The 17,633-nt window shown below is 41.0% G+C and overlaps 1 pseudogene; it reads right to left on the reverse strand.

Moving 5' to 3' along the window:
* Positions 1–15,146: 15,146 nt before the first annotated feature.
* LOC146398884 (phosphatidylinositol 3,4,5-trisphosphate 3-phosphatase and dual-specificity protein phosphatase PTEN pseudogene) lies at positions 15,147–16,329 on the reverse strand (annotated as a pseudogene).
* Positions 16,330–17,633: the final 1,304 nt, after the last annotated feature.

Raw genomic sequence — 17,633 nt, forward strand, 5'->3', positions numbered from 1 at the left:
TACAGCTCCTGGCAACACCAGATCCTTAATCCACTGATTGAGGCCGAGGATGGAACCCACATCCTCATGGATCCTAGTCAGGTTTGTTAACCACTGAGCATGACAGGGACTATGAAATTGTCACTTTAAAACTCTCAGTTCTCCTTTCACTTGTAGACAAACAGCCCCTGAAGTCATTGGACTCCTTTAATCATATCTGTGAAGTAGGGGCTCAGGATCCCAGAATCTCTGGTTTGGACAGCACTGGAGGGGGCATCAATGGCAGCTGTTGAGGCAGTGCACAAGCCCAAAGCACAACTTTTGAATTCTACTCCCAGACATGTTCTTCCCATTTCTGTACAGATGGCATCTTCAGTGTGGATGCTGTTTCAGCATCTCCATTGCCTTGGTGAGTTCAGCTTGATGGTCAGCTTCCATCTCCATGTTGTATTGCCTCATGGTCACTCAAGGGGGCACTACTGTCATAAAGTCATCTGATGTTACCACTTGTAAGAGCTGGGAGTATGGGGTGACTGTTTCCCTATCTCAGTCTTGGGAACTAGCTATTGACTGTTAGTGTGATGCTTTGTGAGTCCATTGCCTTGAGGCCCCAAACAAACAGGCACTTGAAATCAGACCAGAGACAAGGTGTGTGAATCTCAGGCTCTGGAGATATTTCAAACTGATATCTGTCAGTTCACATGCTCCAAATGTATGTTTATAACCATGTGTGTTAGATGTATGTACACATATACATGTGTCTGTTGGGAAGTTTGAAACTGGAAATAGAGGATATTGTAACCTCAAAAACAATAACTTTAGATAGGCTGAAAAATAGGTAAGAGGCATTTTCTTACATACCAGTAAATGAGTAGAAGTTGTCAGGAGTGATTCTTTTTTTTTTTTTTTTGTCTTTCTGCCTTTTCTTGAGCTGCTCCTGTGCCATATGGAGGTTCCCAGGCTAGGGGTCAAATCAGAGCTGTAGCCACTGGCCTATGTCAGAGCCACAGCAACACAGGATCTGAGCTGTGTCTGCAACCTACTCCACAGCTCATGGCAATGCCAGATCCTTAACCCACCGAGCAAGGCCAGGGAATGAACCCGCAACCCCATGGTTCCTAGTTGGATTTGTTAACCACTGCACCACAACAGGAACTCCAGGAGTGATTCTTATATTCAGTTACCATCAGCTTTGCCAGGCCACTGTAATAACTGCTGAACAAGTTCTCTTACTTCCACTCTTGCCTTCATCCTCTCCCACAGTGTAATCCATTCTTCACAATACAGCCAGACTGATCTTTTAAATATGGTAGGAAGATTATCTCACGCTCTCATTTAAAGCCTTTGATAGCTTCCTCACCCTCCCTCCATCTGTTCCTCCCTCTGTCATTTTCTCTCTCTGTTTTTGGCTGCACCCATGGCATGTGGAAGTTCCTGGGCCAGGGGTCAAAACCACACCACAGCAGCAACCCAGGATGCTTCAGTAACAATGCCAGATTTTCATCCTGCTGTGCCACAGGGGAACTTCTGCTTCCCACCTCAATAAAGTAAAACCCAAACTCCTTATGGTGACCATAAAGCCCTACAATCCAATGCCTGCCTTTTTTTCTAGTCCTACCTTGTAGAATTTTCCCTTTGCTTATCACATTCCAGCCACAGTGGCTCTCTTCCCACTCCTTAAACATGCCATCCTTGTTCCTCCTACAGACCCTTGCAGTTGGTGTTCTCTTTGCCCTAGATCTTTCCCCACATCTTCCCATGCAACTCTTTCTTATCACTCAGATCTTAGCTCCAGTGATACCTCTTCCAAGAAGCTTTGCCTGACTGCCCAAACTAAGGTAGCCTGGCTCTCTTCAGCTCCTTAGCCTACTTTCTGTACTTCATAGTACTTACTGCTTTTGTGTTCTGTTCAACTGCTTTCTCCCACTAGTACCTAAATGCCACATGAGGAGGGACTTAAGAAAATTCATTGTTGTATCTCTAGTACTTAGAATTTTGCCCAGCCCAAAGTGCATAATGGTAAACCCCAAAGTAAACTTTACTATGTGGCCTCAACATTCAAAGAGTTAACTTAAGGAGTTCCCACTGTGGCTCACTGATAAAGAGCCCAACTAGTATCCATGAGGATATGGGTGTGATCCCTGGCCCGGCTCAGTGCATTAAGGATCTGGTGTTGCTCTGAGCTGTGGTGTAGGCCACTGACTTGTCTCAGATCTGGTGATGCTGTGGCTGTGGTAGAGGCCGACAGCTGTATTTCCAATTCTACCCCTAGCATGGGAACTTCCAAGTGCCTCAGGTGTGACCCTTAAAAAAATAAAAAAGAAAGGGTACCTTAAATTGCCTCACTTCAGTGTGTAACTTTATTAATACGCAAGTGATATGCTTTTTGAGAAAACTAAAAAAATCATTTTTGCAGCTCATATAAAGCCCAGTTATCTTGCAGCCACATTTAGGTAGGTATGATGTCACTTTCAGAGAAACATTACTCTGTCCAAAATAATCACAAAGGAATTAGAATCTTTACTGCAGTCTGAAAGCTGCAGTAAAGCAAAAACTCTGAAGCACTTCTCAGATATCATCTTTCTTCTTTTTGTTCTTCCCTAGTACTTCTAAGGGTGGAAGATTGAAATCTATTTATTAATACTTTCCCTTTTTTCTCACTATATATACAAAAATAAATTTTGATAATTAAAATGTAAAAGCACAATGTAACAAAACAATATTCTGTCACTACAGACAAATTTTATATTTACTTAAACTCTCTTAAAAAGTGCCAGTGAAGTTTGTGTTGAATAAGAATGTGCACTGAAAATAAAAGTTCAATAAAATTAAATAAGCAATTAAAATAATAGCTGTTGCACCACACTTGCCAGATCTTGATGTTTATTTGCGCTATGATGCCAGATTGACCTGGATTCAAATCCTAGTTCTGCCATTTGCTGTGTGATCTTGGACAAGTCATCTGAGTTCTCTGAGCCTTGATCTTCTCACCTATAAAATAGAGATTCTAATAATGGTCAGATTATGGCATCCTTTGTAAGAATTAAATGAGGTTATGTATGGCAGATATTTAGCCCAGTTCTGGACTTCAATTACTTATTAAATAGATCCATAACATCTGGAAAATCATCAGTGAGGGTTCATTTTAACAACATAAATTACTCTTGTTAATAGGACTGGGAATGATGTCTAGGGACTTTCTGGGAAGCTTGTCACACCCTCTGTCTCCACCCCTCCCCACCAGGGCCCACCTCAGATTCCCTCTGTCCTTCCTCTTTTCAGTTTCTTCTGTCAGTCTGAACCCAATGGCTACATTGAGAGGAGATGTGTCATTGACGGCTTGTGTTCTAATTAGAATATGATGTGTGAGTTGCCTTACTCGGAATCCAGCTGGCTGGACCTTTACATCCTTCTCGTGTAGCCTATTCCCCAGCTTATGGTGGGGATGACTGATATATACTTCATCAAGTCTGGGTTGGCTTAAATATCTGAGAACCAGCTTGGATAGCTCAACTGGAGTCATATGTAGAGCTTCCACAATTCTCCACTGCATGGTCTCACCATATTTCCAATTTATGATTCCTCATAGCATGGAGGTCTCAGGGCAGCTGAACTTCTTACATGGCAGCTGGTTTCCTCCCAGAGAGAAAGCAGATGCTGCCAGGACTGTTAAAGCCTGGACTCTGAGGTCCTGGCACATTTCTTTCATCACATGCTATTAGTGAAAGCAATTATAAAGCCAGCCCAGATTCAGGGGGAGAAGAGACTCCACATGTTGATGGAGTATGTGCATACAGGGAGGGGAGGAACAGTCAGCAGCTGTCTTTAGAGATGATCTGCCACAGTGAGAAAGTTCCCATTCTCTTCCTGCATAGGGGTGATGCGAGGGGATAGACCCTGACCACACAGTGCACTCCCTGCAAGACCACAACTCCTAGCTCCTTGTCTTTTTCTTACCTTAACCCATGAGCTAGAGAGGTATGAGGGCTGATTCTTCACCCTGATGTAAGCCCTGTGAGGGAAGGGAGGTGGATGACCCTAATCAGGTAGCTTTTTGAGCATAAATCTGAACACTTAGAGACTATTTTTCTCCTGAATCATTGCACTGAGCAATTAAAAGACAGACTCCCACTTGACATTCTGCTGAATGGAAAAAATCCTCCCCTCTTTCCCCCCATGTTAGCTTCTTGGTTATTTTCTCTATCCAGCATGTACCAGCCTTCTCTATCCAAATTCAGGAGCTGAGGAGATTCAATTTCTTATTAAATAGATCATAACATCTGAACTTTTATTACTCTTTTGACAAAACTCAGAAACAACTAATGTACTGGATGGCATTCCTCACTATTCAGACCTGTATTCAAATTCTCATAGGTATAACTAATGAGGGACAATTGCATCTTACATATTTGTGTATTGTGGTGGGGAATCTATAGTCCCTCTCCAGAATGTAAGCTTTATTGAAGACAGGGTCTGTGTCCTTACCTTATGGCTTATTTAGCACAGTGCTGGCACATAGCAGATACTCCAGATACTCAATAAGTAGTTGTCGATTGAAAGAGTGAAGAGATTGCTCTTGCAGAGGCTTACTGTTCCCTGAAACCAGAGTGAACCTGCACATATCTCCATTTTGGTTTTGATATATCTGACTTTTTTTTTTTTTTTTGGTTTGGCTTTCAAGTCCTCTGAAGTTTTGCTCTTACCCTTCACCACATATTCAACCCTGTGTCATAGTCCTCTCCCTTTGCTGGTATCAGGTTACTCTCGCTAGCTTCCACATTCAGCACACTTATTTTTACCTTTGCTGTCTTACTCCTACCTCCCACTGTACCAACCATACACAGTTATTACCCCAGTTTCACAGATAGGAATACTGAGGCTTCCTATAAAGAGGAGTTTTAGACTGGATTTTCCAGGGTAATAGGAGATATCATCTCCATTTTATAGATTAGAAAAGAGGGTTACAGGGGTTAAGTGGTTTTCCAATGTGGAGTCAGAATTTTTTTTTTTTTTTGCTTTTTTAGGGCCACACCTGGGCCATGTGGAGGTTTCCAGGATAGGGGTCAAATCATAGTTGCAGCTGCCAGCATACACCACAGCCACAGCAATGCCTGATCCTTAATCCACTGAGTGAGGCCAGGGATCAAACCCAAATCCTCACAGATACTAGCTGGGTTCATTACCAATGAACCACAATAGGAACTCCCTGGTGTCAGAATTTAAATCTTGAGTTTTCTACCTCTAAATCTGGTTCTCTCATGGTGTTGATATGAGAATTAAATGAGACAAAGTATGTATAAACCCACCCTCCCAAACACAGTGACCGGAATGCAAAGGCACTGAAAACAGTTTCATGATAAAGAAGTCAAATTCATTCCCCATTCACAAAGCAAACAAATAAAAAGCAGACATGAATTGTTCTCCTTTAAAATTCAATGCAGTCCATTGAGAAATAAAGGAATTTATATGGGGGCCTTAACTCCAAACACCTGCCTGTCTCATGTTCTGAACCATGAAATGGAGCTTTCCAAATGCCTTCATGTCCGCAGGTTGCTGTCCGTGGTGCTGAACCGTCACTGTCTGCTCTCAGAATAATGTTCTAAATATCAGAATAGGAAATGGTAACAAAGAAGAGAAGGAGCAGGAATGCAGAACCAAAGCAAAGAGAGGTTATTGGAGAGGCTTATTTGCTTCCAGAGGTTTCTAGGGAGGAAAAAAGTGAGGTCTTTGCCCTTCTTTTCAAATATAGACATTATTCTTCATTCAAACTCAGGAGTAAAATAGCTTCAAATATGTTTGCAGATAAACCATCTGCTCTCCAGTCTCTTGCTACTGGTGCTATCACAAATCAGGAAGCAAACAGATTTGTATAACACAGTACCTCTCACTGTTCAAACTTGTTCTTTGTTCTCAGAAATTTAAATAGTTTATCTAATGCAGGACAGTTGTAACTGCAATTCAATTACTCTAGTAATGTTTATGGAGGCTTTTGTATTCCAGGGACTGTTCTTGGCAACCAGACAAGTAGTGAAAAAGAGGGATGAGGTCCCTGTTGTCATGGAGATAATATTTTTGTGCAAGAAGACTGAAGATAAACAAATAAATTAAATAATATGAGATTCTAATAAGTACTGTGAAGAAAATAATCAGCAGTTATAAGGAAAGAAAATTATCTTTTTTCATGGCAGTTGTATGTGTTGAGGGTAGTGTATATAACTGATAATGTTAATACATACTGGCATTTATTTATTGTTAGGTGATAGGTACTAGTCTGAATATCTTACCTGCACTAACTCATTTAATAATTACAACAACTCTATGATGTGGCTACTATTATTTCATTCTCATTTTATAGGTGAGATGGCTGAGGCACAGGAAGTTTAAGTACTTGCCCAAAGTCATGTAGTAAGTCAGGAGTAGAGCTGAGATTTGAGTCCAGATAGTCTGCTGTCAGAGTCTACCCTAGAATCTGAGATGCCTAGAAACCAGTGATGAGAATGAAAGGAAGATGACATGAGAAAAAATGGTAAGAGAAGCAACCTCCTTGAGCAGGTGCACACGCACACATGCACACACACACACAGACAGACAGACAGACTGAAACACACACAGAGACATGGAGTTTAGAGACTCAGGAGAGGGAGCTCTGTCTGAGAAGCTCATACAGAACATTGCATCTTGTTTTCGGAGAGCTCAACTTTCTGATATTCATGAATCAATCTTCATTTTCCCCTCTTGTTACACCAGCGATTCTATTGCTCAGATCTGATTCCTAATGAGATTCTGCTCTGCTCGATTTTGGATGGAGCTCCACTCCATCACTCATGAGAAGTCAGTTTTAATTGGGGATTTTTATATCCCTAACTCAGTCTCTGAGAGGAGCTTCAGAGACAGGGCAAAATGACTGAGTGTCAGTTTGGTTTATGAAAAGCTTTTGCATTGAAAGCTTTGAACACTTCTTTAGATCATCCATTCCTCCTTTGTGTGAAGGAAGCTTGGTGATATCTGAATCTAATTCTCCATAATCTGTCCTTAGGCACACTAGCTTTTTAGTAGTCCTTTTTAGTTTTTCAAGTTGACCATGTAAGCTTATTTCACTGGGTGTTTTTGTCATGGAATTTTAGTATTTCATTCATAATATCACATCAAAAAATGACATCTAATAGGAATATTGGTATATCCCACTTTAAATATTTTTTTTCTGTTGAGTCAAGCACACATTTACTAAATATTTGGAATGTACAATGCACTATGCCCCATGTGAAGGGAAGCCTTCTACAAAGGGAAGGCTGAAGCTCTGTATTTGTTGAGTACTTTGCTCAGTCACATGGGTTGTTAAGAGCAGAGCTGGAAATGGTACCATGTCCTGGCCACCTAATTCAAAACTCCTTTTTTAAAATCTATTTTGTTAATTTGAAAATTTAATGGTTAATTGTTTTTTTTTTTTTATTTTCCCACTGTACAGCAAGGGGATCAAGTTATCCTTACATGTATACATTACAATTACATTTTTCCCCCACCCTTTCTTCTGTGGCAACATGAGTATCTAGACAAAGTTCTCAATGCTACTCAGCAGGATCTCCTTGTAAATCTATGCTAAGTTGTGTCTGATAAGCCCAAGCTCCAGATCCCTCCCACTCCCTCCCTTTCCCATCAGGCAGCCACAAGTCTTTTCTCCAAGTCTATGATTTTCTTTTCTGAGGAGATATTCAATTGTGCTGGATATTAGATTCCAGTTATGAGTGATATCATATGGTATTTGTCTTTGTCTTTCTGGCTCACTTCACTCAGGATGAGATTCTCTAGTTCCATCCATGTTTCTGCCAATGGCATTATGTCATCCTTTTTTTATGGCTGAGTAGTATTCCATTGTGTATATATACCACTCTTCTGAATCCAATCCTCTGTTGATGGACATTTGGGTTGTTTCCATGTCCTGGCTATTGTGAAGAGTGCTGCAATGAACACGTGGGTGCATGTGTCTCTTTTAAGGAGAGTTTTCTCTGGATATATGCCCAAGGGTGGGATTGTGGGGTCATATGGAAGTTCTATGTATATATTTCCAAGGTATGTCCAAACTGTTCTCCATAGTGGCTGTACCAGTTTACATTCCCACCAACAGTGCAGGAGGGTTCCCTTTTCTCCACAGCCCCTCCAGCACTTATTCTTTGTGGATTTATTAATGATGGCCATTCTGACTGGTGTTAGTTTTGATTTGCATTTCTCTTATAATCAACGAAGTTGAGCATGTTTTCATGTGTTTGCTGGCCATCTATATATCTTCTTTGGAGAAATGTCTATTCAGGTCTTTTGCCCATTTTTCCATTGGGTGATTGGCTTTTTTGCTGTTGGGTTGTATAAGTTGCTTATATTTTCTAGAGATTAAGCCCTTGTTGGTTGCATCATTTGAAACTATTTTCTCCCATTCTGCAAGTTGTCTTTTTGTTTTCTTTTGGGTTTCCTTTGCTGTGCAAAAGCTTTTCAGTTTGATTAGTTCCCATGGGTTTATTTTTACTCTTATTTCTATTGCTTTGGGAGACTGACTTGATGTTGATGTCAGAGAGTGTTTTGCCTATGTTTTCTTCTAGGAGTTTGATGGTGTCCTGTCATATATTTAAGTCTTTCAGCCGTTTGGAGTTTATTTTTGTGCATGGTGTGAGGGTGTGTTCTAATCTCATTGCTTTGCATGCAGCTGTCCAGGTTTCCCAGCAATGCTTGCTGAATAGACTTTCTTCTTCCCATGTTATGTTCTTGCCTCCCTTGTCAAAGATTAATTGACCACAGGTGTCAGGGTTTATTTCCGGGTTCTCTATTGTGTTCCATTGGTCTGTCTGTATGTTTTGATACCAGTACCACACTGTTTTGATGACTGTGGCTTTGTAGTATTTCTTGAAGTCTGGGAGGGTTATGCCTCCTGCTTGGATTTTGTTTCTCAGGATTGCTTTGGCGATTCTGGGTCTTTTGTGGTTCCATATAAAATTTTGGATTGTTTGTTCTAGTTCTCTGAAAAATGTCATGGGTAATTTGATCGGGATTGCAATGAATCTGTAGATTGCTATGGGTAGTATGGCCATTTTTACAATATTGATTTTTCCAATCCAGGAAATTGGAACATCTTTCCATTTCTTTATATCTTCTTTGATTTCTTTGATGAAAGTTTTATAGTTCTTGGCATATAGGTCCTTTACCTCCTTGGTCAGGTGTATTCCGAGGTATTTGATTTTGTTTGGTGCAATTTTAAAAGGTATCGTACTTTTGTATTCCTTTTCTAATATTTCATTGCTGGTATACCGAAATGCAACTGACTTCTGAATGTTAATATTATATCCTGCCACTTTGCTGAATTTATTAATCAGTTCAAGGAGTTTTGGGGTTGAGTCCTTAGGGTTTTCTAGGTATAGAATCATGTCATCTGCATACAGTGACAGTTTTATCTCTTCTCCTCCTATATGGATGACTTTTATTTCTTTTGTTTGTCTCATTGCTGTGGCTAAGACTTCCAAAACGATGTTGAAGAGCAGTGGTGAGAGTGGGCATCCCTGTCTTGTTCCAGATTTGAGGGAGAAGGCTTTCAGTTTTTCCCCCTTGAGTATTATATTTGCTGTGGGTTTATCATAAATGGCTTTGATTATATTCAGGAATGTTCCCTCTATACAGATACTTCTTAATGATATTCATCCAGCCCCCAAAGTTCTTTAATTAACTGTACTAACAGATGTCTCTGCCTTTACTGAACTAAAAGACTTTTCAATTAAATGCAAAGATTTTAAAATTGTCATTTAGCATAAGTGAATAATGGAAAGCATACAATTTAATTTGAATGAGTAGCTTTCCTTTTCCAGATTCATCCAAAGTATATAAGGAAGTATCTCATTATGATTTGATTCATATTAGGCAAAAATCTAAAAATATGTCACAGCCATAAGATGTATGTAAGCAGTATGACTCAGCTCCTTTGTGGGAGCCCTTTTTCTGTCTAACTGGGTTTGTGATCCTCACAGGTATATGAGTCTTATTGGAGCTTGGCAGCAAAGCATACTCTAATTGTATTAAGGAGGTATGGGCTTAATGAGCACCTGCTCTTTATCAGGCACTAGAAGGGACACCAAGATAAATTAGCTGTCCTTGGCCTTAAGAAGCCTCTCTTGTGTTGTTGTATGATAGTCATGGGCCATGAGATGAAACCTTATAAAGCAAGTAACAAAGCTTCCTTGGAAAAGACTACAACAGGAGATTCAAAAATTACATCTAAATAGATTTGAGTGCTCTTAAATGTATCAACAGCTCTTTGGATAATTGGATGAATTGTTTTATTATCCCCATGTCCCTTTTTGCCTTGGCTGACAGGAAGCCCAGAGCCAAACTTGTTGTGTAGATTTAGTAAAACTCTAGGCTATCTATCATGCATAGACAACTGCATGCTAACCATCCCCTGTGTTTGTCTTTGATATATGGTCCCAGCACCTGGTTTTGTAATTTATAGCTTTTGATTTTATTGTATTAAATATAATTTGTGGGGCACCTTGGATATTGTGTATAATAAGATCATGTAAACATTTAATTTGTCTAGAGAGTCATTGAAAAAGTGACTTGTTTTTTACTTGTATAGCATTGATATTAGGGGCTAGGTTAGATCGACTTAATTAGGACTTTTTGATTGTAAGTGATTGAATCCAAGCTCACAAGGCTTATGCAAAAAGAGGAAGTGATTGGATCATGTAACTGAGAGGTTTATGGCTTATTTACTTCAGAAACAGTTGGATCCAGGTGCTTACATGATTTCTTTCTTTTTTTTTTGGTCTTTTACTTTAGGGCTGCACCTGCAGCATATGAAGGTTCCCATGCTAGGGATTGAATCAGAGCTGTGGCTGCCTGGCCTACATCACAGCCATAGCAACACCAGGTCTGAGCTGAACCTGTGACCCACACCACAGCTCGTGGCAACATTAGATCCTTAACCCACTGAGCGAGGCCAGGGATCGAACCTGTGTCCCCATGGATGCTAATCAGATTTGTTTCCACTGAGCCACAATGGGAACACCCTTGATTTCTTGATGATGTTCTCTCTTCATCTCTTAGCTTTCCTTGCTCTGTGCTGGCATCATCCTCAGGCCTCTGGCACATCCAGGTTTACCTCATTCCTATCACACACAGTCTTATGGAACCAGAGTGGCCTTTTGGGTGTCATTCCAGTCAATGTCCTGGGATTCATTTTCATCGAACCCTCTTGGATCTTTTTTTATTTTTTTATTTTTTTTGTCTTTTTGTCTTTTGTCTTTTGCTGTTGTTGTTGTTGTTGTTGCTATATCTTGGGCCGCTCCCACGGCACATGGAGGTTCCCAGGCCAGGGGTTGAAGCGGAGCTGTAGACACCGGCCTACGCCAGAGCCACAGCAACTCAGGATCCGAGCCGTGTCTGCAACCTACACCACAGCTCACGGCAACGCCGCCCTCTTGGATCTTATACCTATTTCTGGACCAGAAACTGTGGTAAGGATATGACATGTCCCTGTCAATGAAGTCTGGCTCAGATGCCCACTTCTGGAACCTGGATGGAGCAACCCCACCAAAGCTCATGAACTTGTAGGAGGGAAGAGGTGTTTTCCCTCTTATCAGGAAAATTGTGAGGCTGACATAGAAGAAGGGAGAACAGATACTAGGAATGAAAACAACAGCTTTACATTCCATCAGCATTATGGTTCCACTTAGCTAAATGAATCAGTAAGAGATGAGGTCAGAACCCACAGTAGTCTAAGAGTAAATGGGATAATGGGACAGTGTCCCCTGCAGGGGCTGCTTCTACCAGGGGACAGGGCATGACTTTCAGGGAGCAGTGACATGATCTTGGTTTCAGGCCTGTGAACTTTTCTTTTTTACACAGTTATTGTTAAGCAACCCTCAAGAATGGTCACATTTTTCTTAGATACAAAAAACACAAATAAATGGAAAGACATTCCGTGCTCATGAATTAAAAGATTTATTATTATTGTGATGCCAGTACTACCAAGAATGATCCACAGATTCATTGCAATCTCATGATTCCTGGTCAGATTCTTTTCTGCTGTGCCATTATGGGAACTCTAAGATTCAATGCAATCTTTATCAAAACTGCAGTGACTTTATTTTTTGCAGAAACAGAAGAATCCACCTTAAAATTCACATGAAATCTCACAGAACCCCAAATAGCCAAAACAATTTTGTATGAGGAGAATAAAGTCACACTATCTGATTTCAAACTTAGTACAAAGCTATAGTAATCAAAACTATGTGGTAGTAGCATGAAGACAGACATATAGACTGATGGAAAGAATAGAGAGCTTAGAAATAAATCCTTATGTTTATGGTCAAATTACTTTAGATGAAATCATTTAGTAGGGGGAGGGACAGTCTTTTCAACCAATGGTATGAGGAAATGGATATCAACAGGCAAAATAACACCATATGCAAAAACTAACTCAAAATGGATCAAAGACCTAAACGTAGGAGCTAAAATTATAGAATGCTTAGGAGAAAACAGAGGAGAAAAGCTTCATGATACTGGATTCAGCCATGATTTGTTGGATATGATACCAAAAGTATAAGCAACAAAAAAAAAATATATAAGTTGGACTTCATCAAAATTGAAAACTTTTGTGAATCAATGGACATAATCAAAAGGCAACCCACAGATTGGGAGGAAATATTTGCAAGTCATGTATCTCTAAGGGTTAATATTTAGAATACATAAAGAACTCCTACAACTCAGCAACAAAAAACCCCCAAACAACTCAATTAAGAAATGGGCAAAGGACTTGAATAGACATTTCTTCTTTATGTAACCAATAAGCACATAAATGTTGCTCAGCAGGACTAATCACTACAAATAGAAACCATGAAATACCACATCACACCTATTAGGATGGCTATTTTTTTTTTAATATAGATAATAACAAGTGTTGGTAAGAGGAAATTGGAACTCTTGTGCATTGCTGGTGGGCATGTCAAATGGTGCAGCTACCATGGAAAATAGTATGGCAGTCCCTCAAAAACTGTAGAATTACCATATGATCCAGCAATTCTGTTTTTGGGTATATACCTAATAGAATTAAAAGCAAGGACTTGAACATATATTTGAACACTAATGGTCACAGCAGCATTGTTCACAGCAGCCAAAAGTGGAAGCAACTCAGGTGTCCATCCATGGATGAATGGATAAATCAATGTGGAATACACATATGATAGAATATTATTCATCCTTAAAAAGGAGGGAGAGTGTTCTCTTCATGGCTCCATGGTAACAAACCCCATGAGTACCCATGAAGACTCAGGTTGAATCCCTGGCCTCCCTCAGTGGATTAAGGTTCCAGCGTTGCTGTGAGCTGTGGTGTAGGCTGGAAGCTGCAGCTCTGATTTGACCCCTAGCCTGGGAATGTTCATATGCCACAGGTGCGGCCCTTAAAAAAATGGAGGGAGGGAGGAGTTCCCTTTGTGGCTCAGTGGTAACAAAACCAGTTAGTATCCATGAGGACTCTGATTTGATCCCTGGCTTTGCTCAGAGGGTCAGGGATCCAGCATTGCCCTGAGCCAAAGTGTAGGCTTGGATCCTGTGTTGCTGTGGCTGTGGCATAGGACAGCAGCTGTAGCTCCAATTAGACCTCTAGCCTGGGGACCTCAATATGCCATGGGTGCAGCCCTAAAAATCAACAAACAAATAAACAAACAGCTAGAAACTGTCTAACTTATAACTTAGCTGGTCAAGTGTAGCATGAGCAGAGGTACCATACTACAAAGCTCTTTGGGATCCAGTGAGATTCAGTTTTGTTGAAAAGCAAAAAATAGAATGTTCACAATAGAAATAAAGGTTGCAAAGTTATTTTAGTTAATCTTTTTGGGGTAACAGTATGGTGATATCTTTTGAATTATTCAGCATGAAGTGCCCTTCTTTTTGGTAGCTTGGGGAAAGAGGCATGAATACCTGTGGCTAAACCACATTCCGAAAATATTTCCAGAGAGGAAGTAGAGGATCCGAAATTTTGACTCTGTATATTGTCAATCATGGAACTCTGGGCTCTGCATTAGGGAGTTTATTTTTTTATTTTATTTTTTTACAAAATATTTTATATTTAATGAGAAAAAAGAAGCTTGTAGGCAGCACAGGAAGCATCCACAGCAGGTATATGATTGAAAACTAATAAAATAAGAGTAAGTTGTTGACTGATGTAGGTATTAATAGCATTTGACTTTTAGCCCTGGCCTTGATTACACAGGAGTTGGATCAGTCGTTACAATTGAGAAAACATATTTAACAAATCACTGTCAATTTTTATAATGTTTCAAGCCCATTCTTTGTTGATAGCCTCCACATTTATATAGTTAAGTCATTGTTGCTGTTTCTTATCTATGACCACATTATTTTTATATCCCTTCATTTGTGGACTCTTAAGATGTTGTGGAAGGTTCATTCCTGGACCCCAATACAGATTCCCTCCCTCTAGCTGCCTTTTCTAGCACCAATATGCTTTAGAAAAATAAAATGCACAAATAGCAAGCAATGACTGTGGCCAATTCCTCAAATATCCAGATTAATAACTGTATCATGCTAAAGAAAGGTGTGTGTAAATAGCTGGAGATGGTATATGGTCCAGAGTCCAGCATAAAGCATATTCCTTTCTGAGCATTCCTTCCATTCCCCTAACCCGAATACATGCATTAGACTGTAGCAAAACCCTTTAGAAACTCCTCTTAGCCAACTGCAAACTTATCTGTTGCCACAAGAGCAAAGGGGTAGGATGTCAACCCGTATTTCATGAGCTCTTTAGCCCCTTCAGTTGGTGACAGGACACAAAATGAAATATTCCTACGTATACACAGCAGTCTGACTCCACTTTTTATAAAACTGGAATAAAATGGGAAAAGTGCCATCTTTATTTATCCTAAATTAATTTTAAATGTCGGTTTGACACAAAAAGGTATATACATGACACAGCTACACAACCTTTTTTCAACAGGACAACAAGTGTCAAAACTCTGTGGATGTATAGGGTGAAACAAGATTGGTCAGGAAAAGAGAATTGTTCCTACAACTGGTAATCTGACACAATGTCCTACTGCCATTAAAAAAAAAAACATCCATTTTCAGATTATTCAAGTTTGTTTTTTATGGTGTTTTATCCCTCTTGATTAAAAAAATCAGACTTTTGTAATTTGTGTGTGCTGAACTTCATCAAAAGGTTCATTCTCTGGATCAGAGTCAGTGGTGTCAGAATATCTATAATGATCAGGTTCATTGTCATAACATCCGGTGTTACAGAAGTTGAACTGCTAGCCTCTGGACTTTATGACTCCTTTACTGCTTTTGTGAAGTACAGCTTCACCTTAAAATTTGGAGAAAAGTGTCAGTTGGCCTTGTCTTTATTTGCTTTGTCAAGATCATTTTTTGTTAAAATGAGCACTAGATATTCCTTGTCATTATCTGTACGTTCTATACTGCAAATACTATCAATTTCTTGATCACATGGGCTTCCATTTTCTACTTTTTCTGAGGTTTCCTCTGGTCCTGGTATTAAGAATGTATTTACCCAAAAGTGAAAGATTTTTTCTTTTTTTAGCATCTTGTTCTGTTTGTGGAAGAACTCCACTTTGATGTCACCACACACAGGCAATGGCTGAGGGAACTCAAAGGACATGAACTTGTCTTCCCATCATGTGGGTCCTGAATTGGAGGTTGGCAGGCCACAAACTGAGGATTGCATGTTCCACCACTGAACACTGGAATAACTTCAAACAACATCTTGCGAAACAACAGTGCACTGGTCTATAATCCAGATGATTCTTTAACAGGTAGCTGTAATAATACACATAGTGACTCTGACTGGGAATAGTTACTCCCTTTTTGTCTCTGGTCCTTACTTCCCCATAGAAATCTTGTGCCTTTAAAAATTTGCCCGGATGAAACAAATATGCACAAATCATTACACCAGTTCATCCTTTTCCAGGTTTACAGTGAATTGCTGCAACATGATTGTCATCTTCACTTAGCCATTGGTCAAGATCTTCACAAAAAGGTTTGATAAATTCTAGCAGTGGTGGATTATGATCTTCAAAAGGATACTGTGCAACTCTGCAGTTAAATGTGGCGGTATCATAATGTCTTTCAGCACATACATTGTATATCTTGTAATGGTTTTTATGCTTTGACTCCAAAATCCTTACTACATCATCAATATTGTTCCTGTATATGCCTTAAAGTCTTTCTGCAGGAAACCCCAGAGCAATAATATTTGGATAAATATAGGTCAAGTCTAAGTCAAATCCATTCTCTTGATATCTCCTTTTGTTTCTGCTAACGATCTCTTGGATGATGGCTATCATGTCTGGGAGTCTGTGGCTGAAGAAAAAGGTGGAGAGAGATGGCAGAAGCTGCTGGTGGTGGGCCTTCTTCTGCAGGATGGAAATGGCTCTGGACTTGGTGGTAGCTGATGCCCCTCGCTCTGCTGCTGCTTGGCTCTGGACTGCAGCTGGGCAATGGCTGCTGCAGCGGCTGCTGGATGGTTGCAGCGACTGGGCCTGCTTCTCCTCAGCAGCCAGAGGTCTGGCAGTGGTGGCAGCAGAATAGGGAGAAGACAAATAATCCTCAGAAAGGCTGCCTCCTCCTTGGGTCTCTGGAGCCTGGGCCAGGGCTGGTGCGGTGGCAGCTGCGGAACGGAGGCTTTAAACCGGCCGGGATCCCTGGATGTGCAGCCGCCACCGCCATGTTGGAGGCAGGAAGAGGAGAGAGACCAACTCTCCAGTGTTCCCAGCCCTGGAAATAAGGACGGCGACTCCGACCCCCTCCCCGGAGCAGCTGCCGCCGCCGCCGCCGCTTCTCCCACACTCCACTCCAGGAGCGGGGAGGTGCCACCGCAGCTCCTCAGCCGGCTCCCACCGGAGCCCATGGCTTCCACCTTCCCTTTCAGGAGAAGCCGAGGAAGAGGCTGCACGGTTAGAAAAGACGAAGAGGAGGCGAGAAACACCTCCACTGCCGCTGCCGCTGCCGCCGCCAATGGCCATCCGGCTCCCCAAGGGTGCTGCCCCCGCAGCTGCTCACAGGCCTTGAGAGGAGCTCTGGGCCACAGCCGCCACTGTCTCTCATCTCCTTCGCCTGAGCTTGGTCGCGCCTCACAAACTTCCATCATGGCTGCAGCTTCCTAGAGGAGAGAACTCTGCATTAGGGAGTTTAAAAGGAACTTCCAGTCATGGGAAAAAGTCAGAAATAATGTCAAGAAGCTACTCTTGACAGTCTTCTTCACAGTTAGTTTTAAAAGGAGAGTTGCAGTGAGGATCCCCATTGTGGCTCAGCAGGTTAAGAACCCAACTAGTGTCCATGAGAATGTGGGTTCAATCCCTGGCCTTGATCAATAGGTGAAGGATACAGCATTGCCACAAGCTGCATTGCTGTGGCTGTGCCATAGGCCTGCAGCTGCAGCTCTGCTTCAACCCCTAGCCCAGAAACTTTCATTTGCTGCACCTGTAGCCCTGGAAAAAAAAAAGGAAAAGAAAATGAAAAGAAAGTTGCAACGATATTTATGTCTGAATACACAAAGCTTTGGGACACACTGGTATCAGTCAGCTCCTGGCAAGAAGAGAGGACACATTCAAATTAAGGTAATTTGAGGCAAGTCCAGTGAAAGGGACTTT

The sequence above is a fragment of the Sus scrofa genome, chromosome 10 (assembly GCF_054392235.1).
Source record: "Sus scrofa isolate SSC_HxYL_T2T_F1_AM1 chromosome 10, Sscrofa_HxYL_maternal_Yorkshire_Landrace_v2.0, whole genome shotgun sequence".
Classification (NCBI taxonomy): Eukaryota; Metazoa; Chordata; class Mammalia; order Artiodactyla; family Suidae; genus Sus; species Sus scrofa.